The following is a 25,379-nucleotide window of genomic DNA, read 5'->3' on the forward strand; positions in this document are numbered from 1 at the left end:
ATGAAGACAAAACATGAATTAAAACTTGGGAAGCCATTTGACAGAAATGACTTGGAACTAGGAAGAATGTGGCATGAGGTCAGTTTCTGGCTATACTTCCTCTTTCCTTGCAAAGCCCTGAGCTTGGGTCAGAGAGTGGGAACACAGCTGTTACCCAGGCAGAGATTCACAATTTCACACTAGGGACCAAAATATGCAGAAATTTTCCTGAATGGATAAATCAAATTCATATCCTGCTGTAACCAAGGATAACATTGCCATTGAATTTACAATTAGAAGCATTCTGGTCCAACTCTTTCAGTTTAGAGGCTAAAAAGCCAGAAAGAGGGCTTCCCTGGTGGCGCTGTGGTTGAGAGTCTGCCCGCCGACGCAGGGGACACGGGTTCGTGCCCCGGTCCGGGAAGATCCTACATGCCGCGGAGCAGCTAGGCCCGTGAGCCATGGCCGCTGCGCCTGCGCGTCCGGAGCCTGTGCTCCGCGGTGGGAGAGGCCACAACAGTGAGAGGCCCGCATACCGAAAAAAAAAAAAAAAAAAGCCAGAAAGATTACATGACTTGGCCAGTATCTATCTCCCTAAGTGAACAGCAGCAGAACTGGAAATCACACTGCAAAGTTCGCTCATTCTAAATTTTTCTACTACGTTATTGCTGCTAGACGAGTCTTTCTGATGCCCAACAAGTCTTATCTATTCCTGATTATATCTAGCTATATTTAAGAGAGTAGTGGGAGATAAAATCAGAGAGGTAATGTGAATGGTGGGAGGGAGACCGTGTCAGGACTTCAGGCCAGTATGAGGACTTTGTGGGGTCCAGCTCAAAGATGGAGCTGATTGCTGTATCTCATCTAGGCAACAGAACGAGAGTAAGTGACATAAGCACTCAGAGAACAGTCATTGGGACAATCTGATACTATTGCTATAAAGTCCTCTTCTCAGAACCTTCTTTCTTAACTTTTAATTTTAGAATAATTTTAGACACACAGAAAAGTTGCAAAGGTAATACAGAGAGCTTCCCAGCGTATCCTATTGCTAACACCTTATACAGCCACCGTACATTTATCAAAACTGAGAAATTAACATTGGTACAATACTACGAAGTAAACTACAGGCTTTAGCTGGATTTCTGCAGTTTTTCCATTATCTTGTTGTTGTTCCAGGATGCAACCTAGGATACCACACTGCCTCTGTCACCATATCTCCTTAGTCTCCTCTGATCTGTGACAGTTTCTGGACTTTTCCTTGTTTTTCATGACTTCGACACTTTAGAATAGGTCAAGTGTTGTGTAAACTTTCTGTCGGTTTGGGTTTGTCTGGTATTTTCTCATGATTAGGTTTAAGGAATGGGAGGAAGGATACCACCAAGGTAAAGTGCCCTTCATTTCAAGGGATAGATGCCGTCAACATGACTTATCAACAGTGATATTTATGGTGACCCCTTCATTAAGGTAGTGTCTGTGAAGTGTAGTACTGAAAAGTTCCTCTCTTTTTCTTTCTGTACTTTGTGTGTTAGAAGTATGTCACTAAGTCCAGTTTACACCCAAAGAAAATTAAGCTCCACCTCCTGGATGGAGAACTATCAAACAATTTGTGACAAAGGTTAAAGCTACCACAGTAATTAGTAAATATTCTGGGAGACTCTGAGGCTATGCAAGTATCCTTTTTCTCCTAAAATTTTGCCCATTAATCTTAAGATTCACCACTGGATCTTGCCTGCAGCAATTATTGCTGCAATGTTTTAAGGATGATTTTTGCCCTCATTTCTTCTACATTTATAGTTTGGAATTTTTCTGTAAGTAAGATTTGTTCCTTCACTCCAGTTTGTTTATTTATTTATTCTATCATTTGCTTATATCAGTATGAACACATGGATATTTATTTCATTCTTGTGGTTATAATCTATACTAATACTATCATTACTTTTTTTTTTTTGGCCGTTCCATGCAGCATGCAGGATCTTAGTTCCCCGACCAGGGATCAAACCCGTGCCCCCTGCAGTGGGAGCGTGGAGTCCTATAACCACTGGACCACCAGGGAAGTCCCACTTTTTTTCCCTTAAATTATAGCTTTGGCTATAGGGAGCTTTCAGGTTGACTCCTGTAACCTTTGACATGCTCTATCCTTTAAAAAATAGCACTTTCAAACTTTCTAGCACTACAAGGTGCTCTAAATTCATCTTCTATTTTCCCTGCCTCAGCTCTACAATCAGCCATTCCTACAAAGAGCCTTGGCTTCTTTGCTTAGAGAATGGTATTTAGAAACCAAGATGTGGGAGCTGGGTGTGTTCACTGTTACAGGGTATCACTGCTTCTAGGCTCTCTCAATAGGCAGAGCTAGAAAATACATGTATGTACATGAACCCATCAGTACACACATATCAATATTAATTTCTGTATATATCTGCATGTGAATATAAAATATGTATATATATGTGTATATATGAGTCTATCTATGTGTGTGATAATATATACATGCATCTAAATATATGTATTTGTGTAAATATACATACATATCTGTCTATCTATCAGTATAAACATAAGATTATACTGATATCCTCAGATACTACTCAGCTACTTTGAATCAACTCACCTAATATTGACACACAGTACCATCTTAAAGCCTCCACCTTGCATCTAAAATCCTAGTGAGAATAAATAAATAAAATCCTAGTCAGCAACTCTTATGGGTTGAATTGTGTCTCCTCAAAAAGACATGTTGAAGTCCTAACCCTCAGTACCTCAGAATGACCTGATTTGAAAACAGGCCAGTTGCAGATTTTATTAGTTAAGAGGAAGTCATACTGGAGTAGGATGAATCCTTAATCCAATATGACTGGAGTCCTTATAAGAAGAGGAGAAGACACACACACAAAAGGAAGACTGCCATGTGAAGACAGAAGTAGAGACTGCAGTTACGCTGCCAAGTACCTGGTACTTAGGGCTACCAAAACCTGAAAGAGACAGAAAGGATTCTTCCCTAGAGCCTCTGGAGGGAACATGGTCCTGCCAACAACTTGACTGCAAACTTCTAGTCTCCAGAACTGTGAGAGAATAACTTTCTGTTGTTTTAAGCCACCCAGTTTTTGATACTTTGTTATGGCAGCTCTAGGAAACTAATACAGCAACCTATCAAGTTGATACTGTTTTTACCCTGTATAACATGATAATACAGAAACTATCCACTTTACTCCAAAAGCTACCTCAGTGACATCACATGTAAGACTGTCTGGATCCCACCTAGATGTCTGTCATTGGTGGCAAAGATGGTATCTCATTTTTTTTGTTATATCCCTACAACCTGGTGCAGTGCCAGGTACAGAGAAGGTACTCACTAAATGTTTGTTGATTTGAATACCTACAGGCCTTCTCTGTCAACCCATTAGGCCAGCCAAGAGGTCTCCTTTCCAAGACCTTTTTTTTTTTTGCCTTCAAGTCTGCTAGGTGTAGTTCATTTGTCCATCCTTTCTTCTTCCCTTCCTTTCTTTCTTCCTTCCTTCCTTCCTTCCTTCCCTCCTCCCTCCAACAAATATTCATTGGACACATACATGTGCATGGCATAGTTCTAAACACTAGAGAAATAGCAGTGAACAAAAGAGACAAAAATCCTTGCCATCTTGAAGACTTACATTCTAATGGGGGAGAAGGATCTAGGATCTGAAATTGCAAATCACCTTATGTCTAAATGACATAAGTAGCAGGACAGGATAACAATGTATTTGGGGAATTGTTTCCATGGGTTATTTGGCCAGCTGTGGTCTGCTGGCCTCCTTTCCAACAACCAAAGGCCCCAGCTGAACAGCTGCACTGTTCTTATCCAATTTTTAAATTCCTCTCCTTCCCTAAGTGGAAGAGTAAAGAGGGGATATAATAAGGGGAAAAACCAAACTGTCCAGGAAGAGAGTGGAGAAGACAGAATGGGAATAATAATTCTCCTACAATGCATTTTAAAGCCAACCCTTCCTGAGCTGTGCCAGGCTAATTACCTTACCTGTTGTTAATATCTTTATTGTTATTAAATCATTATGTTGACAACATAACTGCATAATAATGGCTAGCCAGTACTGAGAGTTTGCTCTGTGCCAGGAAGTGGTCTAGACACTAACCAATTTGATCCCACTTACTCCTTCTGAGACAAGTACTATTATTTTTCATTTCACAGATGAAGAGCTGGATGCTTAGAGAGGTAAAGTCATCTGCTCCAAATCCCACAGTTAGTAAATGGCAGAGTCCAGACACAGATGTCGGCATGTTGGACTCCAAAGTTCTGGCTCTTCCCCTATTCTCAGGGAACACCCCACACACCTCCCCAAGAGAAGGCATTAGCTGGCTAGAGCTGCCCAGCCTGTACAGCCTTCAAACAGGATTTCCTTCCACAAAAATGTTCTTCTCAACAATGGACCCTCTTGCTGCCCCTGTCCCTTTTATCACTTCACTGTGAGTATTTTTTCTAGCCCCACTGCCGCAGTGCTGTCTCCCCTGGTTACTGGCATAACAGATATCTGGTGTGATATTTGCTGGATTTCCAGTGGTCATGGTCTCTTTCTTTCCCAGCACCTCTCAGCCTTTTAATTCTCTCTTCATTATTTAAGCCAGCATAGAGTAATTTTCAAGACGTTCAATTACAAGTGCATAGAAGGAATTGGGTCCATAATTAATTAGTCATTCCAGGACACAACAAAGCAAAAGCAAATCCAAGAATGTGGAAAGCCCTGAAAAGAGAATTTACACATTCCAGGACCCTTCCCCAAGAGAGACAAAGAATCGAACAATATGGTCACTCAGATTCCAAGCTTCTCCACCTATCTTGGGATTGAACAGACATTAATCATTGGATTGACAATCCCAAGTGGAACATCTCCCCCTCCAGGATAAACAGCTGCCTCTGTTTTAGGGGTGAACTGATTCTTTCCCCACTGTTTTCACGCAGTGAAAGGTTAGCCCCTCTTTTCTCCCACAATTGTTCAAGCCACTGCAGAGACAGTCTTTCCTTTAAGACGGCCCCAAACCCCTGGGATTTCTTGCTCTTCATTGGAGCAGAAGTCAAGTTAGAACACCATAATTTAAGACACCAAGCTAGGATGACTTTGGAGGCAGAGAAAGAAAAGATAGTAAAAGAATGCCAGGATTCTCCAATGTATAGCTACTACTTTAATTTGGAGAAGAAAGGAGGGCTTAGGAAGAAGTGCATCCAGATCAAATTCTCCCCAGAGACAAACTTGTTCTCCAACACGCGTGATAAAGGGTAAATGACAGGGGGGTGCTAGCACTGTTATTAGTGAAACTATTAAATTTTCATTAGGAGGAAATAGGGATTATGTTCGCTTTTAGTTATTATGGACTCTATCAGCGCCTGAAAGATCAGAGCCAACAAAACAAGAAGTCTGAAGAGTATTACTGCAAGTTCCCACATCTTACAGGGGTGCTATCGCTACTGTCACATACTTGCCAGCAGTGAAAATTAGGAGCCTTATATAGAACATTAGAGTTGTAGGAATCTTTTACTACTTTTTCTTACCTGCAGCCTAATTTCTTTTTGGTTCCACACTGGGCTAATTCCAGCTTTCAGGGCTTATCTCTGTACTTCAGGGAATATACCTAAACCTATCCCTGCCAAGCCACAGTCTAAGCACTTTGCTAATACCATGACAATGGATACAAGCAATGTTAGTTGGAAAGGAAAATAAATATACCTGCCAGGACATTTGTAAGACATACTATTTGCTTTTGCTGTCCCTGCTCAAAAGAGTAAATACTATGATGCATGTTGCTAAGCAATGTTGCATTTTCAGTCCTCAATAACTCCATTAGTAACAAAGGATGCCTTAATTCTGTGATAATCAGCCTCAGCAACCATGGCTTCCAACACAAGGCAAAAGTGATTACTGCAAATATTTATCCTTCTGATTCAAAGATAACACAGTTTTTAGGGACCCTGTGTGACAGTGACTGACTCTGCAGGACAGTCCCAGATCTTTATTGATGACAACCCTCTGGTTTACAGATGCTGGAAAGTTTCTCAGAGTAAACGGTCAACGAATAGCTTCTCACCCTTTTCCCCCAGTTACCCAGCATTCCCTGGTTACCCAGGGTTCCTTGGTTACCCAGCATTCTCTAGTTAACCAGAATTCCCAGTCACCTAATATTCCCCAGTTACTCAGCATTTCCCAGCTATGAAGTATTAGGCAGAGACAGTCTGCAAGAAAATGACTTCTTCAGCAGGATTCTACCAATGGAATCTCTACTTATAGGAGCAATGCAGCAAAAGACACTACTCTATGAAAGTTAAAACACAGAATCTGGAGCCAGACTCCCTGAGGTGAATCTCAATTACACAGTTTCTTATTGAAGTGACTTTGGCAAATTAATGTCTTCATGCCTCTGTTTTCTCACCTGCTATTGCAATGATTAGATAAGCTGATGTGTGTAAAGTGCTTAGAACGGCGCCTCCTTCTGGAACATTCTAGGTCTGAGGCAGAGCTATAAAAGTGTTTGTGAGTCTTCAAACACCTCCCCAATCAAAACAAGTAAATTCCACAATTTGTAAAGGAGGGAAAAGCTGACTCCAGAATGCACCCTTACGATCTGTATTTACTGCTTTTATGTTTCAGAGGAAGAAGCTAGAAATTGCCAAAATGTGAATTCCTATAACATCAGACTGTGACTAATTATGGTTCTGGTCATATGCCATACGTTTCCCAGAAATAACAAATGTTCCATGGAAAAGTAAGTGGCCAATAATGGTGAGAAAAACATATAGTAAATGTTCTTGTTTTTCTTGGCTGTCAATTTTAATATAATGAAATAGTCAAAGAAAAATATGAACATTCAACAGCAACTACTTCTTACCACTTCAGAAAGACACTTGAACTACTGAAAGTTAGAAATCTATGTTCAGATAGCATTGTCAAGTATTCTGAATCTTACATTTTAAATTTTGAAAGATGTTACTCATCTTCCAGGTGTTTTCCCCAGTAGAATTTACAGTGGTAGATGTTAAACTAACTCCATGTGATTCTCATTTTCAAAAATACAATTTTTGACTGCTTAAGAGTTTCAATGTATCCCCTTGAGCTGCATAAAAGAAAGCCAGTTTGGTTTCAAATATAGTTTTGTTTCTGTGGGGTTTTTTTCTATGAGGAATGTATTTCTCTTAGACAATTTCTCAATATTGCTATTTAACAGGCAAAGTGTTTTAGATTTCTCTTAAGCTCCATTTAGTTTACTTAAATGAAGTTGAATACAGTGAGTTTCTGCAACTATTTAGGGAAAGAAAATTAAATTATTGATTAAGTGAGCTTCATTTATAAAGCCTATACCAGCGCTAGCAGGCTGGGTGTTTCACTTCAGTAGATTTTATACTAAAGAACATGTGTTTTTAAAATAAAACAGTCTGATATTCTCAATCATTTCTATTTTCAGGCTGATATTTCTCATTCATACAGGTTAGGCATGATAATCTTGTAGGTGCTAAAAAGTGATCACGATCTGATCCAAGCTACTTTGGTGCTTTTAGGTGCTGTTATCTGTAATATGATACTTCTACGTGGAATAAGTGTGCTTACTATGTGACAGGCAATGCCAGGTGCTAGAATTATGATGAAAAAGCAGACCTGGGCCCTGTCCTCGTAGAGCTTATAGTCTAGGGCAGAGCTACCTAAAGTGTGGTCTGTGGACCAGCACCACTTCATGAACTATTCTTATCAGCAACAGCACAAATACAGAGATTGTGAGTAATTATTCAGACAGTTTTACAGCATTGGACATAGCTGCATTACTCAAATGTGTGATCAAGTGGACTTGGCTCATTGAATGGGGTTTAGACCAGATCAGATATGCGAATTTCACAGGGCGAGATCTAAGTACTGGTCATAGACAGGAAGATACATATTGTCCTGTAATAAACTGGAAATTTTAAAAAATCTAGTCCTTCTCATAGGTAGTTTGAGGAACACTAGTGTAGTGCTTTCCAAACATTATAGGACAGAAAGAGAGATTTAATTCCAACTGAGAAAATTTGGGAAAATTTCATGGAAGCAATGGTTCTTAAGCATGGATTGGAATCTAAGGGGTAGAGATCATAGCATGAGAGAGCTATAAAGGCAGAAAAATGCAAGGATGCCCTGGGCAACCTAGTTCATTGCAGCTGGAGTGTAATATGGAGACAGGGGCAAATGGAGGTAAAGGAGATACATCTGAAGAGATCGATTGCAGTCCAGTTAGTAGAGAGCTTTAAGTGCCATGAAAAAGAATTAGAACTTTATTTTGGAGACAATTGGAAGTTCTTAAATATTCCTGAACATAACAGTGACATGAAAGAAGGCTCTATCCAACAAAATAACATTGGTCTCGTTTGAGCTATATGAAACACTTTTGAGTCAAGAGGCCTTTAGGTGAAGTAAATAATAACAGTAAAAGAAATTTAAAATATAGTTCTCTTAATGGTGTCATATATTAGTCATACGTCTAAGTGAATTTATGTAATCTTAAGTCTTCCCAGGCACCACAGCATAGTAAAATACCACCTTAGAAGATTTAATCATGTACGATTTAAAGTGATTTTGAAATGCCATTTCTTAGCTTAACAGTGACAGAGAGAACACACATTCTTCCCACTTTCAGAAACTTTGAGTAAACCACTGATATTAAGGGAACATTAAACCAATATACTATTGTAATAACTTACACTAAAATGTCAAGTACCATCACCAAAGGATACAAGGGTAGCACTTTTTTCTCTCTGCTGTCTTCAGCTTCCTATAAAACTAGAAATGAACTTGCTGAATGTGCCTCATTCAAGTTTCTATGTGTCACCAAACGGCTATTAATTCTTGCAGCTGACTGAGTAGGAGTCTTTTGTAGCATTAAGATTCCCATAAACGTATCTTTAAAAAAATAGTTGAGCCACTAAGTAAGTTTTAAACTTTGACGATAAAATTTTTTCAGGCTTTAACAAATAAAACAAGGCCCTTAAAGTGTAAACCACCCCTCGCCTCCCTCCCTGCCCCCCCCCCAAAAAACCATATTACCGTGTCAGGATTTCACACATTTGGCTGAATAAAAATCTAATTCTGGTTTCATAACATTATTTTTAATTGTGATATAAGAACTATAGAATTAGAAAGATACCATCCTGTTAAACTGAAAGCTATGTATTCAGAGTTGGACACATTTGCAACACAACAACAACACAAAAGCTAAAGCAGCATTGTGAGTCCGTGATTATGATATACTTAAGAAATGGTTCTCAACTGAGAGTGATTTGGCTCCTTCCAGAAGACATCTGGCAATGTCTAGAGATGGCTGTCATAACTGGGGGGATACTACTGGTACCAGGTTGCCACTAAACATCCTACACTGCATAGGACAACCCTTCACAACAAAATTATCTGGTCCAAAATGTTAACAGTGCTGCAGTTAAGAAATCCTGTACTAAAGGATCACACTAACAACATTCCTATTATTCCTCTTGGCTTACATAGAAATAATCACTTTGATTTATGCAATCTGGAAATCAGAAGCAAGGAAGTTCCTGAAGATTAAAACAGATAATTATTATGCCTCCCTTTGATACAATGAACTACTCTCTGATTTTTGCAAACAAGACCTGAAGGTGACCCTCACAGGTGCTCTGGTTTATTAATTCCATCTATGGTAATAATTTATATGCAGATATGAAACATTGTCACCAGGGAATCTTCAAGCAGATCTTCAAGCAGAAAAGACAGGCATGATTGAAAACTCAAACAAGGTTCCAGATAAGTCCTATTTTCTGACTGCAAGTCACTGCTGATTTTAAGATGCGCCATAGATTAAATAAGAGCTTTGGGGAATGTGACAAAGGAACATCTCTCCTTAAATCTGTACATTGTAAAATGTGAACCTTTTATAGAGATGGTAAATGTGCAAAATCTATAAAGTATTTTAAGTATATAATAAGATGTTTTAAGCTCTTTTTATAAAAAGAAATAGAAAGACTCTGGAATACTCTCCCTCTGAGATCCTTTTCCATCAGTGTTAGCCTCAGTTATTTTCGCTTTTTTCACTGCTCCCCTCCTCCTGCCCCCACCACTCCAGGAAGAGATGGTAAGGCACTGGTGAGCAGCGGCACCACTAGCTCCTCAGAAACAAGAACAAATGCAGATCTCTTAGCTTCCCTCTCTTATCTTATTCTCTTGGAATTTCTCCAAAGTCTTGACTGTGAATTGAGTACTGTGAAGAACACCTGTGCTGAGCATGGTCCTAGATCTGCTAAAGGATATAACTCTATTTAATTAAACAGAGGAACAACCATACACAGATGCAATATGATATATATTTGAAATTATTTAAAAAATTCCATCGAAAGACCACTTAACACCATTTATTCATAAACAAAAATTTACAATAAAACCTATATATTGGCTGCTTGTTCCACTAGAATTTAAGATCCAGGCAAACAGGGATTTTTGTCTTGGGTTTATTGGCTGAATGAATGAATGAATACCGTTATCTCCCCAACAGCAGAGTCATTATACAATTGCAAACTCTTTTTATTTTCACACTAATGACAGGAGACGACAGGACTAATACCATGTTATTAACTACTCATGTTCATTCGTTCATTCATTCATTCTCTACTAAGTCTTTCACGATCTGCCCCTGCCACCTCTCTAGCTTTTCTTGCCCCACCCCGTTCTCCAGTGACACTGGCCTTGGTTCAGTTCCCAGTAAGCTCCAAGCTCCCTTCTACCTCAGGGCCTCTGCCCAGAACATTCTCCTCCCCATTCCCAACCTCTTCAGATTTCTTCAGAGAAGTCTTCCCTGATCACCACTTAGACTAGATATAGGTAGTGCCTGTATTTTATAGGCTTGGTTTCCCATTTTTCTGTTTTTTTTTCCCCCATCATAGTATTGATCACATTTGTAAAATCTATTTGTGTAATTATTTAACATCTTCCCTACACCCCACACTCAACTGTAGACATAAACCATCCCTGCCTTGTCCCCATTAAAATCCCCATCATTTAACACAGTGCCTGTCATACGGCAAGCACTCAGTAAGTATTTATTGAATGAGTAAATGAATTAGGTTTCTAGGAACATGATCCATTATTAAATAGATGAGTCCATTTTATACTATATCATTCTCCACTAGGGCTCAAGTTAGTAGGTGCTTAATCAATACTTTTTGGTTAACTGGAATCATCAGTTATCTACTACAAACTGCATCCTCCTAAGTCTACATGACACTAAAAGAACTTGTTGCAAAATTGCTGAGAAGTCAACTAATCTCTTTCTCTTCTTTTTTCTACAAACTAATAAAAGAGCAGGGGTTTTTTTCCCATTGAATTCATTAGCTGTTTTGGCATTGAGAACGTGACTGAGTGGAAAATTGTTGTCAGGGAATCAATTATTTGAGTGATCAGTATTTGTCTCTATTTGAAAACATCTGGAAGGATACTTTAATTATCCTTTAGATATTTGGTGTCTTATGTTCTCAGCCTCTGAGATAATCTCTCCCCATTACCACTCCTGAAGGAAAGGTATGCTATTGACGAAGTAGGTTTTTTTGATAGAGGAGGATTTCTGAGACATTGAAAATAAAGAGTAGTAAGCTCCTAGGCTAAGAGGATTAAAATAGCATTTTTTTAAGAGAAGGAGGAAAGAGGTCTTTAGTGCAGAAAACCATAGAAAAAATATAATTCCATGTAATATCATGTAACTGAGAAGCTAAGTCACATAGGAAGCGTTGGGGAAGAGTATGGATTTCTTGGGGATCCAGACAAAATAATTCTAGCCTAAGGGAGCTAAAGAGAGATACCCAGACAACAGGAAATCAGAAATGATTGTAAACCTAGAGTCTATTCATATACTTCACTTTAAAATAGCTTCTTTACATATATCTTTCCTATCTATTGTTGTCAGGAACTGTGTCACTAGGTCATTTTTACAAGAGTGTCTGGAATTCTTGAACAAAATTCCAGAAAGCCCAGGACATTGGGGCAGTGTTTGCTAACTTAGGCCATTCTTTTGGAAAGCCCCAGTTAGACAGTTTAGCCTCTGTTTAAGGGGTCATCCTCATCTCTGCCTTGCCCATTCCTCTCTCAAGGCAACAGTAGTTGAGCAGGAAGTGGCTCCTTCACTGCCTCAAGAGCTTTTTGGTCAATTTCTTATTCAAACTGTCCTCCTTTGGGTCTGGCAGATGCCTCAAATCTGCAGCACAAACTCCTGTAGCCTCTCCTTGCTCTGCATAAAGCAGAAATGAAGTAGAGTGTATTTGGGGCTCACTCAAGAAGGGAATCTGCAGTGAGGAATCACCTGTCCCTGAGATCACAGACACAGAAGAGAAACTTGGATGCTTGAGGAGAGGCAGAAACAACCAGAAGCCAATAGCAGACATACTGATTCTCTACATCTTCACGTCAAGGGGAAGGGTTCTTATGTTGGATCATACTCATGTTTTACTGTCTTTGGGGACAAGAATGCACATTTTTCTATTATCCTTTAGTTTGATATCAGAAAGATCCAAGAAACTAATGCAATGGCTACTATCATGTTTAGGGTTGAGATCCATAAGTACTTCAAAATATCTCAAGCTGCCTGATCACTGCCAACTTAAACGCACAGTTCTTTATTGGGCTCCAGGAGAAATGCATTGGGGTTGAGGCTTAGTTATCAATGTCATGAGGGAAAAAAAAAAAAGATTTTGGTTAGCTTGACTTCAAATATTTTATTAGTGTCCCATAGATCTCATTAAAAGAACTGGCCTATCCAATTTGGAATAAGGGCTTTTCACTTTCACTTTCACATTCACATTACATCCAGATGAGCCATGTTGCTCATCTAATAATTAAACCATAGAGACTTAATGGGGATGAAGGAAGAGGGATGAAAAAGAGCTAAGTACATTTAAGTTTCATTTTATATTGACTTATCTCCCTTCCCTGCAATATCAGCAAAATACAAACGAAAGTTTTGCTCTGGCCCACATTTACCTTAATATTTTTGCCATTTTTTCCTCATATAAAACTATTTGGCCAAATAAATATTCATGCCTTGTTTACAAACAGTCACAAAAAGTATTACCAGGGCTTAAGCGATATTATCTTGCCTACAAATCTTGGCTGGCTCTCATCTGGGGCCATTAGCATATTTTGAAAAATTTCCAAGAAATTCATAAATCAGCAGATTTCCCTTCCTGAAAAGCCAATTTCCTAAACATTCAATGAGATGGCTTTTGAGACCAACATCAACAAAGTAGGAAAGTAATAATGTTCCTATCTTAACAGTAAATTCACTACTACGGGTGCTGCTGCCCTCATTAGAATTTCAAAAGTATCTTTTCTGAATTAGAAAACATTCCATCTACTTGCTGCATAATATCCTCTTCAATTTTCCATACCAAATGAGTAGATTTGGAAAGTAAGGAGGGGCACATAGTTATTGCCTTTTTTCCAGGAAGCAAGTTAGGTTGTTACTTCTTTATAACTTCTACATTTTTTTAAGTAAATTTCTTTAGGTTTCTATTTAATCAGAGGCACCACAGAAGAGAAAAGAATTTTTACGAAAGTAGAATGGTGGCATAGTTTTCTTTTTGGTAACATACAAATTCACCTAGAGTTAAAAATGGAAATGTATACTTCACAACAAAGTTTTCATGGCAGATATAAATTACCATTTTCTGTTTACCAAATACCAAAAACATATAAACACACAACTAGGATGCAACATCTTTGCATTATGAATCATAATTTACACAATTTAAAACCCAGGCATTTGAGAGGTTAAAAAAGTAACTCACGATATGCAGTCACGCAGCGCCTCGGATCTCAGAGCCTTCTGCAGTTATCACGACAGATTTTATCACCCGCAGTTCTCTGGCCCTACGATTGAGATCATTCATAATTAATGAATATCTTACTTGAACACTTGACAGCTCAGTAAGCGGTTTATGTAAGGCCGTTACTTTTATTTCTTCTGTAGTTGCCTTTGCAAACAGGAAACAGGAAACACACCTACAAGAACACTGACATATCTCAGCCTAATTGGTCTTTGGCTCAAAGTACTCAGGGGTAAGTCTTGTACTGCAGGGGTGATAAATACAGTCCCTAAAAGAGCAAGACTCAGGTCCTGGCATGTCAAAGTTTAAAATCCTTTAGACAGATGCCATGCAGGAAATGTATTACAAGCGTTAATCCTGGAAGGACTATAAATTTCAGAATATATATTTACATATATATATTATACTTATAAATATATATATACATATGTGTGTATATATCAACATAAACATATAATACGCTAAGTAATACATTATTTAAAATATATACATTATTTAAATTAGTAAACATTAAAATAATATATATAATTTTTTCCTGGACTATATGTGGAAACTATCATTCAGGAATCTTTTGGCTACAAATAACAGAAAACCCAACTCAAACTCACTTAAACAAATAAATAACAAGACATGGAAATATTTTGGTTCATTGAGCTGGGGAAGAAAAACCTGGATGTAGGGTTGGTTTTTGGAAAACAGGGGATCACTATGTATATCATTTGACTCTCTGCAATTCTCTTAGCATGGCATTTGCTGTAGATTGACTTCATCTTGTGGCTGCCTTTCCTCATGGTGCAAAAAAATAGCTTCAGCAGTTTAAGACCACACATCCATCTCCCAAGAGTGTAGTGTTAGCAGGCTGCCAGTCTCAAGTTCTGAAGTCTTTCTGACTGCCCATCACTGAATGTCACGATACTTTGCTGAATGACGTTAAACTAATCTAGCCTTATCCTTAGAGGAGAGGGTAGGACACTCCAAAGAAAAATCACATGGAAAGGCATTCAGATTACTAAGAGGAAGAGAAAAGGAGGAAAGGAGTATTGGAGGAAATCAACAAATGTCCACTACAACAATGTTTGGCAATGATCTGAACCTGAAGACTGGTGTCTGAGGATGTGTATCTATGAAAACACTGGATCTTGGGCTATCTAAAGATGTCTGAAAGAGAATGAGCTGAGGTTTAAGAGATATTGATTACCCAAGTCTACATTTAGTTAAGACTTTCTATTAACATTAGGTTTGCTCTCTGAGAAAACAGTTCAGAATGTTTCCACTTTGTTTATGAAACACATGTTATAATGTATGAAATGCTCTTGCTTGTGATCTTCCATTTTGTTATCCAAACAACCCTGCTAGGGGGATAGGCAAACCTGGCAGGAGCTTAGAGAGCCGGGCAGACACTGCTGGTTAACTCTCCAACACCAGTCTACCCTTTGTCCTAACTGAAACTTGATTATGCTCAGGGCAGCAATTTGCCCTGTTTAAACTACAGCTAAGGACAGGCAGGTGGAACAGTTTGGGCCTTGGAGATGTAAGCTGGAGGTGCTAGGGAGAGCTCCTGGCAAAGCTCTTTTAAAGGGCTCTGGCATTTGCTTTTTGCTCTTTGCCCTTCCTGTTCCTATGCCTGAAACTGACCAGAGACTTGCCAACAGAAAGCACTGCAGGAAGCAGTGCCAGGACAGGAAAACTTGAACTGTAATTGACCAACTGCTGGAGTCTGCCTGGGGACAACTCTGAGAGTTAAACACTCCAGGGGGACACAGTCATTGTGGAGGGGGGATCCTTACAATACTGTGAGATTTCCTTCCCACAGCTCTACCAGATGCCCACCGTAAATACCAGAGAAAAATCCCTCCAGGCTTCTGGAAGCGGGAGGGGAAAAATGAACATTTTAAAAATATGCCATAACACTCTATTCTTGCCCTCAGGGGAAACTAGTTAACCAGAGCCTAACGGGCTAGAATATTCTCAGAGCCTAACTGACCTGGGGAAGGGAAATACTCAGCTCTAGACTCCTCTAGGCCTCCACTGTGGGAGAAGGGAACTGCTCAACTGCAGCCCACTCTAGCCATCCTGTCCCACCTAAGTGAGGAGAAAAAAAACTGAGAAACACTTGTGAACTTGGCAGTCCAAAGGCACAGGCTCACCAAAAGACTGAGACCTAATCATAGGATGCATAGAACGCTTCTTTTCCCTGAAAACTCGCTACCACATTCCTGAAGATCTATTTACAGCAGTTCCTTTTTACCCGGTACATCATGTCTGGCTATCAAGAAAAAATTATAAGGCATACCAAAAGAAAAGAAAAAGCCACACAATTTTTAGAGACAGAGCATCAGAACCAGCATGGCAGGGAAGGTGGAACTGAAAGATAACAGAGCTCTCATAAAGGTTGGAATAATTTACTGAGCCAAAAGTCAAAGAGGAGCCATACCTAAAGATCAGTTACAGAGGGATTAAGGACTTAGCTGAAAAAGCAAAATGTTAAAACTTGTAGAAGAAAATATAGGATAACAACTTTCTGACCTCCAAATGGGAAGAGTTCTTAAGGCTAAATTCAAAAGTGCTAATCCCGGGGCTTCCCTGGTGGCACAGTGGTTGAGAATCCGCCTGCCGATGCAGGGGATGCGGGTTCGTGCCCCGGTCCGGGAAGATCCCACATGCCCGCGGAGTGGCTGGGCCCGTGAGCCATGGCCGCTGAGCCTGCACGTCCGGAGCCTGTGCTCCACAACGGGAGAGGCCACAACAGTGAGAGGCCCGCGTACCGCAAAAAAAAAAAAAAGTGCTAATCACGAAAGTAAAGATTGATTAATTTGCCTACTCTACTGTTAAGTTCTTCTGTGTATCACAAGGTACAATAAAGAAAGAAGACATGCCAATATCTGAGACAAGTTTGCAACCTGTGAAATCAACAAAAGACCAGTATTCAGATTATATAAAGAAATGTTACAAATCAGTAAGAAAAAGACAACACAATAGAAAAATGAGCAAGAGATCTGACACATCATCCCAAAGAAGAAAAATATGAATGGTGAACAGTTTTCTTTCTTCCTTTCTGATCTGCCTCTTCTTACTTTATTGCATTGTGTAGAACTTCCAGTTCTATGTTGAATATGAGTTGTGAAAGAGGGCATCCTTTGCCTGCTCCTGATCTTATGAGGAAAGGATTTAGTTTTTCACTGTTAAGTATGCTGTTAGCTGCAGGTGTTTTGTAGAGTTTTTAAAAATCGATTTTAGGAAGTTCCCCTCTATTCCTATTTTTCTGAGAGTTTTTTCCTTTTTTTTTTTTTTTTTCCCTGTGGTACGCGGGCCTCTCACTGTTGTGGCCTCTCCCGTTACGGAACACAGGCTCCAGACGTGCAGGCTCAGCGGCCACGGCTCATGGGCCTAGCTGTTCTGTGGCATGTGGGATCTTCCCGGACGGGGCATGAGCCCGTGTCCCCTGCATCGGCAGGCGGATTCTCAACCACTGCGCCACCAGGCAAGCCCCTTTCTTTTTTTACAAATCATGAATGGGTGTTGAATTTTGTCAAATGATTTTTCTGCTTCAATTAGTATAATTGTGATACTTTTTCTTTCGACTACTTATACGGTTGATTATACTTACTGCTTTTCACATTGAATAATCTTTGCATTCCTAGAATAAACATCACTTGATCATGGTATATAATTATTTTTATTAACTGCTGAATGCTATTTGCTAATATTTCTTAAGAAATTTTGCATCTATCTTCATGAGAGTCATTAGTCTCTAGTTTTCTTATGTTGTACTGTCTTTTTCCAGTTTAGGTATCAGAATTGCTTCATATAATGAATTGGGGAGTGTTCCCTCCTCTTATATTTTCTGGAAGAGATTTATAGGATTAACATGAATTCTTCTTTAAATATTTGGTAGAATTTTCCAGTGAAATCCTCTGGGCCTGGAATTTTCTGTTTGGGGAGTTTCTAAACTAATTCAATTTCCTTAGTTATAAGACTATTCAAATTATCTACCTTACACTGTGTGAGTTGTGGTTGTTGGTGCTTTTCAGGAAATTGGTCCATTTCACCTAAGTTGTGAAACTTTTATGTGTAGATTTATTTGTAAATATTCCTTTAATATTCTTTTGACATCAGGAGGTCTGTAGTGATGTCTCCTTTCTGATTCCAGATATTGGTAATGTGTCTTCTTTTTCTTTGTCAGTGTTGCTGGAGGTTTATCAATTTTGTTGATCTTTTCAAGGAAGCAGTTTTTTGTTTGACCTATTTTCTCTATTATTTTTCTCTTTTCAGTTTTATTGATTTCTGATCTTTTCTTTATTATGTTCTTCTTGTTGCTTGCTTTGGGTTCATCATATTTGTTTTCTTCTAGTTTCTTGAAAAACTAGTTTCTGGAGATGGGAGCTTAGGTTATTGATTTGAGACTTTCCTCTTTTCTAATGTAAATATTTTAGTGCTATAAATTTTCCTCTCAGAACTGCTTTAGCTGAGTCTCACAAATGTTGATATATAGTATTTTCATTTCCATTCACTTCAATGTATTTTTAAAAATTTCCTTGAGACTTCCTCTTTGACCCACAGATTATTTAGAAGTTTGCTTTTTCAATTCCAAATGTTTAGAGATTGTCATCTTTCTGTTATTGATTTCCATTTTGATTCCACTGTAGTCAGAGAATACACTCTTTATGATTTTAATTTTTTTTTTTAATTTGTTGAAGTTTGTTTTATGGTTTATGGGCTATCTTGGCATATATTTTGTGGTGCTTGAAAAGAACATCTTTTCTGCTGTTGTTGGTGAGATTCTATAAATATGAATTATATCTAGTAGATTGGTAGTGTTGTGTTCTTCTCTATGATGCTGGTTTTCTGTCTAGTTGTTAATTGTTGAGAGAGGTATGTTGAGGTTTCCAACTCCAATTGTGGATTTGTCTATTCCAGTAGTTTCTGTAGTTTCATTTCACAAATTTTGCTCTGTTGTTTGGGACATATTTAGGATTTGCATGCAAAATATGTATCTTTGCTCTATCTTTTTGGCAGATTGACCCTTTTAACATTATGTAATGTCCCTCTCTGTTCCTGGTCTTTTTCTTTGCTCTGAAGTCTTCTTCCTTTTTTTAATAAATTTATCTATTTTATTTTATTTTTGGCTGCATTGGGTCTTCGTTGCTGTGTGCGGGCTTTTCTCTGGTTGTGGTGAGTGGGGTCTACTCTTAGTTGTGGTACAACAGGCTTCTCATTGTGGTGGCTTCTCTTGTTGTGGAGCACGGGCTCTAGGTGCATGAGCTTCAGTAGTTGTGGCACACCGACTCAGCAGTTGTGGCTCGTGGGCTCTAGAGTGCAGGCTCAGTAGTTGTGGCACATGGGCTTAGTTGCTCCACGGCATGTGGGATCTTCCCGGACCAGGGCTTGAGCCCATGTCCTCTGCACTGGCAGGTAGATTCTTAACCACTGCACCACCAGGGAAGCCCTCATCTGAAGTCTTTATCTGATTTTAATATAACCACTCCTGCTTTCTTTTGATTAATGTTTGCAAGGTATATCATTTTCCATCTTTTTACTCTCACCCTCCTATATTATTATATTTGAAGGTAGTTTCTTGTAGATAGCATATAGTTAAGTCATTTTTTTTAATCCACTGTGTTAATCTCCATCTTATAAATTGTATATTTAGACTATTTACATTTAGGTAATTATGATATGTTTGAGCTAAAGTCTGCCACTTTATTTTTTGTTTTCTGTTCTCTATTTTCTCTTTCTTTATTTTCATTTTCCAATATTATTGTGGACACTTGAACATTTTTCAGAATTCCATCTATAACGTTTTTTCAGTATATCTCTTTGTATAGCTTATTTAATGGTTGCTTTCCACACTACATTAAATATACATAACTTACCAGTGTACTGTTGATGTTATACCAGCTCAAGTAAATGCCTTACCTCCCTTTACATCCCTTTACTCTCCCTCATTTATAAAGTAATTTTTAAAAATATCTCCTCTACATACATTGAAAGTCATATCAGACAGTGTTATAATTTTTGCTTCAATCATCACACATAATTTAGAAAACTTAGGAATAGGAAAGTTTATTGTATTTACTCCTATTTTTATTTTTTTGTATTATTCTTTCTCCCTTCCTAGTGTTCCAAGATTCCCACTTTTATCATTTCCTTTTTGTTTAGAGACTTTCTTTAGCTATCTTGTTATGATAAACCTGCTGGTGACAAATTCCTAGGTTTTCCTTCGACTGAGAATGTCTTAATTTCCTCTTCATTTCTGAAGTATATTTTTACTGGATATAGAATTCTGGGTTGACAGCTCTTTTCTTTCAGCATTTGAAAAATATTCACCCACTTCCTTCTGGCCTCCATGGTTTCTAATGACAAATCCACCATCATTATAACTTTTTCCCCCTATAGATAAGGTTTCATTTCTCTCTTGCTGTTTTCAAGACCTTTTCCTTGCCTTTATTTTTCAGAAGTTTGACTATAATGTGTCTTTGTGTTGATTTCTTTGGGTTAATCTTATTGGGATTTCACTCAACTTCTTGACAGTGTAGGTCTGTGTTTTCTGCAATATTTGGAAAACTTTCAGCCTTTGTTTCTTTGAATATTTTTTTAGCCTTGTCCTCCTCTCCTTTCAGGAATGACAGTACATTCGCTAAACAATTTTCTGGTATTAGGGTTGGTAATTTCTGTTATTTTATCTGTAAGTTCACTGATCCTTTCCTCTGTCCTCTCCATTCTACTGTTGAGCCCACGTATTGAATTTTTTTACTTCATTTATTATACTTTTCAGTTTCTAGGAAACTGAAAATGATAATAAAATTTTACAAAGAACACAAAAATCAAGCCAAAACTTTTCTTTTTTTTTTTGAAGTTGCAAAAGGAAACAGCTATCTTCTGCTTACTAAGAAATGAATACCTTGGTGACCAGGCAAAGGCTCTTGCTTCAGTTCAACAGCCTTCTGTTAGAACATGTCCTGGGATTTCCTCTCCAGAGCAATGTGGCTGTTCTGGTCATGACTGCCCCCAGGGGACAGGACAGGCAGTTGAGGTAGGAACAAGCAGTATTTCAGCAGTAAGCCGTAACTTACCATGGTGCTATAAAGCCTTCTTCTTCTGGCCTTTTCATCCTCACCCCACCTAATGGTACTGCAGTCCTTCAGTTCCCTCAGATCCCAGACTCTTTGCATGAATTTTTATACTTTTCTCTCCTCTTGCATACTTTTCCTCGGGCATTCTGCTTGTTTACCTGTTCTCTTACCCATTTTTGCTTGCATTATAACACTTCATGCATGTGTGGATTCCCTGACCCAGCTCCTTAACTGGGGCCCTTGACCTAGTTAAACACCACCTACACATTTTAATGGGTTTATTTTTCCCAACACTCATGTTGTTCTCCAAAGCTAACGGAGTACAGATCTTTCTTTCTTCTCTTCAAGGTGGGAGTGAGGGATGTTAATTTTAAAGGTCCATAGTCTCCTCTCTCTAGGGGATACTTCTATGCGGTCACCAGCTGCTTCTTATATGTGCTCCTTCCATCCCAAGCCCCACAACTAGAGGCAAGAAGAGAAATGGGTGGGAGGACAAATTAACACTGAAAAGCTTGATAAATACTAATAGCCAATACTAAAAATAACTAGGCATAAGTAGTCTACTTTTAGGAATTTTCATTTGTGCCTTTGTGTTGGGGGCGAGGAGGAGGGAGGGAGAGAGAGAGGGCTGTGGAGAAAGGGCTGGAAATGTTAATGTTCTCTGGAGGTGGAGGCCCTAAGAGCTTCCCCAGGCAGACAGTACCACCCCATCCCCTCCCTGAAATAGCTCTTCCTCTTTCTCAGCTTTCTCCAGCTTTTGCAGCTCTGCAAATGGCCCCTCCCTGTGCTGCAAACAGCATCCCTGCTCTTGCCAGCAGAGAGAAAAAGCAGTTAAAGACTGCAGGCTGCTTTGCTCCTCAGCCTCACCCTCTCCTAACTGCAGAATATCCTGGCCATTTTTGACCTCAGCTTCTGGAGATCAGAGAGTGGCTGGGATCAGTGTGTGCTGCTTACATATCAGTGAGGCCCTGGTACGCTGGGTGTGACATGGCAGAGTCATTACCCCACATGGCACAATCTGCACGGTGGAGACAGGAAATCACAGGCTAGGAATTTCACATGTCCCCCAAAATGCTTTCTAGGACTGGCAGCCCCTTCTGTCCACTTCTAGGACTGTGACGTGGATAAATGACCACGATCACTTCATGGCCAGGATCTCCTAATTTAACAAAATGGAGGAGGGCAAGTCTGTTCAATTCTGTTTTTGTCATTTTCCCTTCCCTAGTGAGCAATTCAATTATGTTATGAAGCAATATGGCTTGCTAGAGCAGGAGGAAAATACAACGTGAGGGAAATAAATGGTTCCTGCTTGGATGAATTATAGGTACTTTTGAGCGTTTCATCATATATGTCTTGTGCAACGAGCAAAAGGGGAGTATCTCAAGCCTGAGTCTTCCCCTCCTGCTCCCCTAACCCCTCCTCCATAACAAGCACTCTCAATAGCACAGTGGGACAGCAATAAAAGAAATAAAAAGTGTTCCTTCCTCTTCCCTACTCTCAAAGTCTCCACATCTTTATCCATCTCCCCCTCCTTCCTTCATGACTTGGAGGAGGAAGGAGCATCCTCCATGCAAAGGTTAATCTCTCTATGTCCAGATTCCCCCCGCTCCCAGCATCGTCCACAGCTTGATCCATCCCTTATCCCCATCACTCCTCTTACAGCTTTAAGATGCTACTTCCCTCATCTCCTTCTCTGAAGCTGGAAAAAGCTTCAGCCTCTAATCCTGCAAATCTGCCTTCTATTTTGTTACCCTTTACCCACCCATTTCTCTCCTCCTCTTCTTCATCACACTTCCTAAAAGGGTCTACACTGATTATTTCCACCTCCCTTCCCTTATTTACTCCTTAACCCACCCAATCAGACATTCATCTGCCTTCTCCAAGGTGCCTAATGATTTCCAGGTTGCCAAATGCAATGACCTTCACCTTTCTGCTCAGGCCTCCTGAATCCCACTTTGACCTTTGATGCCATGATAGTACAATATCCTAGCTTTCCTGGGACCTATCTGTCCATTCCTAGGCTCTTCCACTATCTCCTTCTCTCCTGATCATCCATAAATATGACAAATCCCCATAGTCTAGGGTTGCCAGATTTAGTAAATAAAGTATAGAATCCCTAGGTAAATATGAATTCAGATCAGCAATGAATAAATTTTTAGTATAAATATGTCCTAAATATTTCATGGGACATTCTTATACTAAAACATTATTCTCTGTTGATCTGAAATTTAGTTTTAACCAAGCATCCTGTATTTTACTGGCAACTCTACCACAGTTGCTTCTTTAATGCTCATCTCCCCCCTCCCTCCCTCTCTCTCTCCTTCTGATGCATTTCTCTGTTTTACCCTGGATATTTTAAAGCATCTTCAATTCATTGTATATAAAACTGAACTTATTGTTTTAGACCCTCAAATCTACTTCTCTTACCTGGCTTCTCTATCTCCAGTAATATCTTTTCCAGTCTTCCAATCACCTCAACTCCAAATGTAGTAGCCTTGCTAGTCAAGTGGCTGAATCTCGGTTGATTTTATCCTCACCAGCATTCTTAGATCTCTCTTCCCATTTCCATGGATACTGCTAACTTGAAGTCCTTGTCATCTCTGTATGACTACAAACCACCAGACTATCCAGGGTATTGAAATCACCTTTCATTATCTTCTCATCCACCCTCCCTCCCTCCACAAGCTGTCATTCAATTAACATCCTAATTAAAGCCAAGTATGGATATGCCACTTTCTTGATCAAGGAAGCTTCCTATTGGTTCCTGGTGAAAGTTTAAGCTCCCTAGCCAGGATTTAGGGCCATCCATGAGTTGACCTTTCTCCTCTTACCTCCCTGTGGTCTCCTCTATGCATCTCAAACTCAAAGCACAGCAGAATACATTGTTGGGGTCTTCCTATTAGTTTGCTCACACTTAGGAGAGGGTGACTCTTGCAGTTTCTGCTAATGCTCACAACATGCTCACTAAATGCTTGTTGAATTTGTGAAGTCAGTTCTAAATTATCCACATTAACAGGATGAAGAATTAAATCTACAAATCACTTATATGATAATGAAAGTGAATGTACTTTTTCACAAACCCACTGCTTGCTTACTGTTAAATATGTGCAATGTTAAGCTTGCAAAAGCATCTCATATCCTGCCGTGTCAAGTCACAGCTGGAGTCTGATGGGACTCCCAGGGGCAGAGACAGACAGAGACCCACCCACTCTCACTCTCAGCTGCTTCTCTTGATTTACTTTTTAAACTGATGTCTTCCCCATTTCCCCCATTTCTTACACTTGAAAAGTTTTAATGTCCTCTGTAAATGTCCTTGAATTCTGTTAGGTAAATCTGCAGCCAACCCCACATGCTGATTCAAAAACATCTAAGTGCTTTGGGCTTCCCTGGTGGCACAGTGGTTAAGAATCTGCCTGCCAATGCAGGGGATTGCATTTGATCCCTGGTCCGGGAAGATCCCACATGCTGCGGAGCAACTAACCCCGTGTGCCACAACTACTGAGCCTGTGCTCTAGAGCCCGCAAGCCACAACTACTGAGACCACCTGCCACAACTACCGAAGCCCGTGCACCTAGAGCCCATGCTCTGCAACAAGAGAAGCCACCGCAATCAGATGCCCTCACACCACAACGAAGAGTGAACCCCGCTCGCCACAACTAGAGAAAAGCCCACGCGCAGCAATGAAGACCCAACACAGCCCAAAATAAATAAATTTATTTTAAAAAAATCTAAGTCCTTTGATAATCTAAATCAGGGGTCTGCTACAGGCTAGATAATAAACACTTTCAGCTTTGCAGACCATATAGTCTCTGCTGCAACTACTCAGTTCTACTGTTGTGTCAACAAGGCAGCCTAGATGACACAAAAACAAATGAGCGGGCCTATGTGCCAATAAAACTTTACCTACAAAAACAGGCAGTCAGTGTGCGAGTCACTGTTTGCCAACACCCAACCTAAATCAAGCTTCTGGTGAACAACTGGCTTCATATTTTCTTTCCAAACTATATCTTTCATTGTGGTCACTTAATTAGAAAGGATACCAGAATTTCATTTGACATGGTCTTTTCTTTTTTCACAAGGTTATAATTAAACCAAATTCAGGACCCCAAGTGGATGAGGGGAAATCAGGAGTGGGTACTGGAAGCCCTCCCTGGGACTTTCCCCCCAGCCCTGTGGACACCATCCCAGGGTGGGGGCAGGGCAAGGCCAATGGAGTGAGGAGCTCAATCTCTTTGGGCACAAATTTTAAGGGGGGCACCAAAAAACTCAGTAATCAAAGTAAATATATTAATGCAATACTTTAGAAAGTCAACATTGTTTTGAATTGATGTTTTGTCCATCATAGGTTTTTTTGCATTAATTTTGATGTTTTTTAAAAAATATTGCATTAAACGTTATCTTATAGAGTTTTATGGTGCCTTCTTTAATTTTTTGACAAAGCGAGTGCCCTACTCACCTCCCTCGCCATTCCTTAGAACCAGCCCCATGTCACC

General features: G+C 39.5%; 1 protein-coding gene across 4 annotated transcripts in view; it reads right to left on the reverse strand.

Moving 5' to 3' along the window:
• Positions 1–25,379, reverse strand: part of NCALD (neurocalcin delta) — a 415,625-nt gene that overhangs the window by 156,266 nt on the left and 233,980 nt on the right. For all 4 annotated transcript variants that reach the window (XM_067017419.1, XM_067017418.1, XM_059042984.2 and 1 more), the window contains one exon: positions 13,775–13,856. The gene's annotated coding sequence lies outside the window, so the exon portion shown is untranslated. The remainder of the gene's footprint in view (positions 1–13,774; positions 13,857–25,379) is intronic.

Source organism: Kogia breviceps, chromosome 17 (genome assembly GCF_026419965.1).
Source record: "Kogia breviceps isolate mKogBre1 chromosome 17, mKogBre1 haplotype 1, whole genome shotgun sequence".
NCBI classification, from domain to species: domain Eukaryota; kingdom Metazoa; phylum Chordata; class Mammalia; order Artiodactyla; family Physeteridae; genus Kogia; species Kogia breviceps.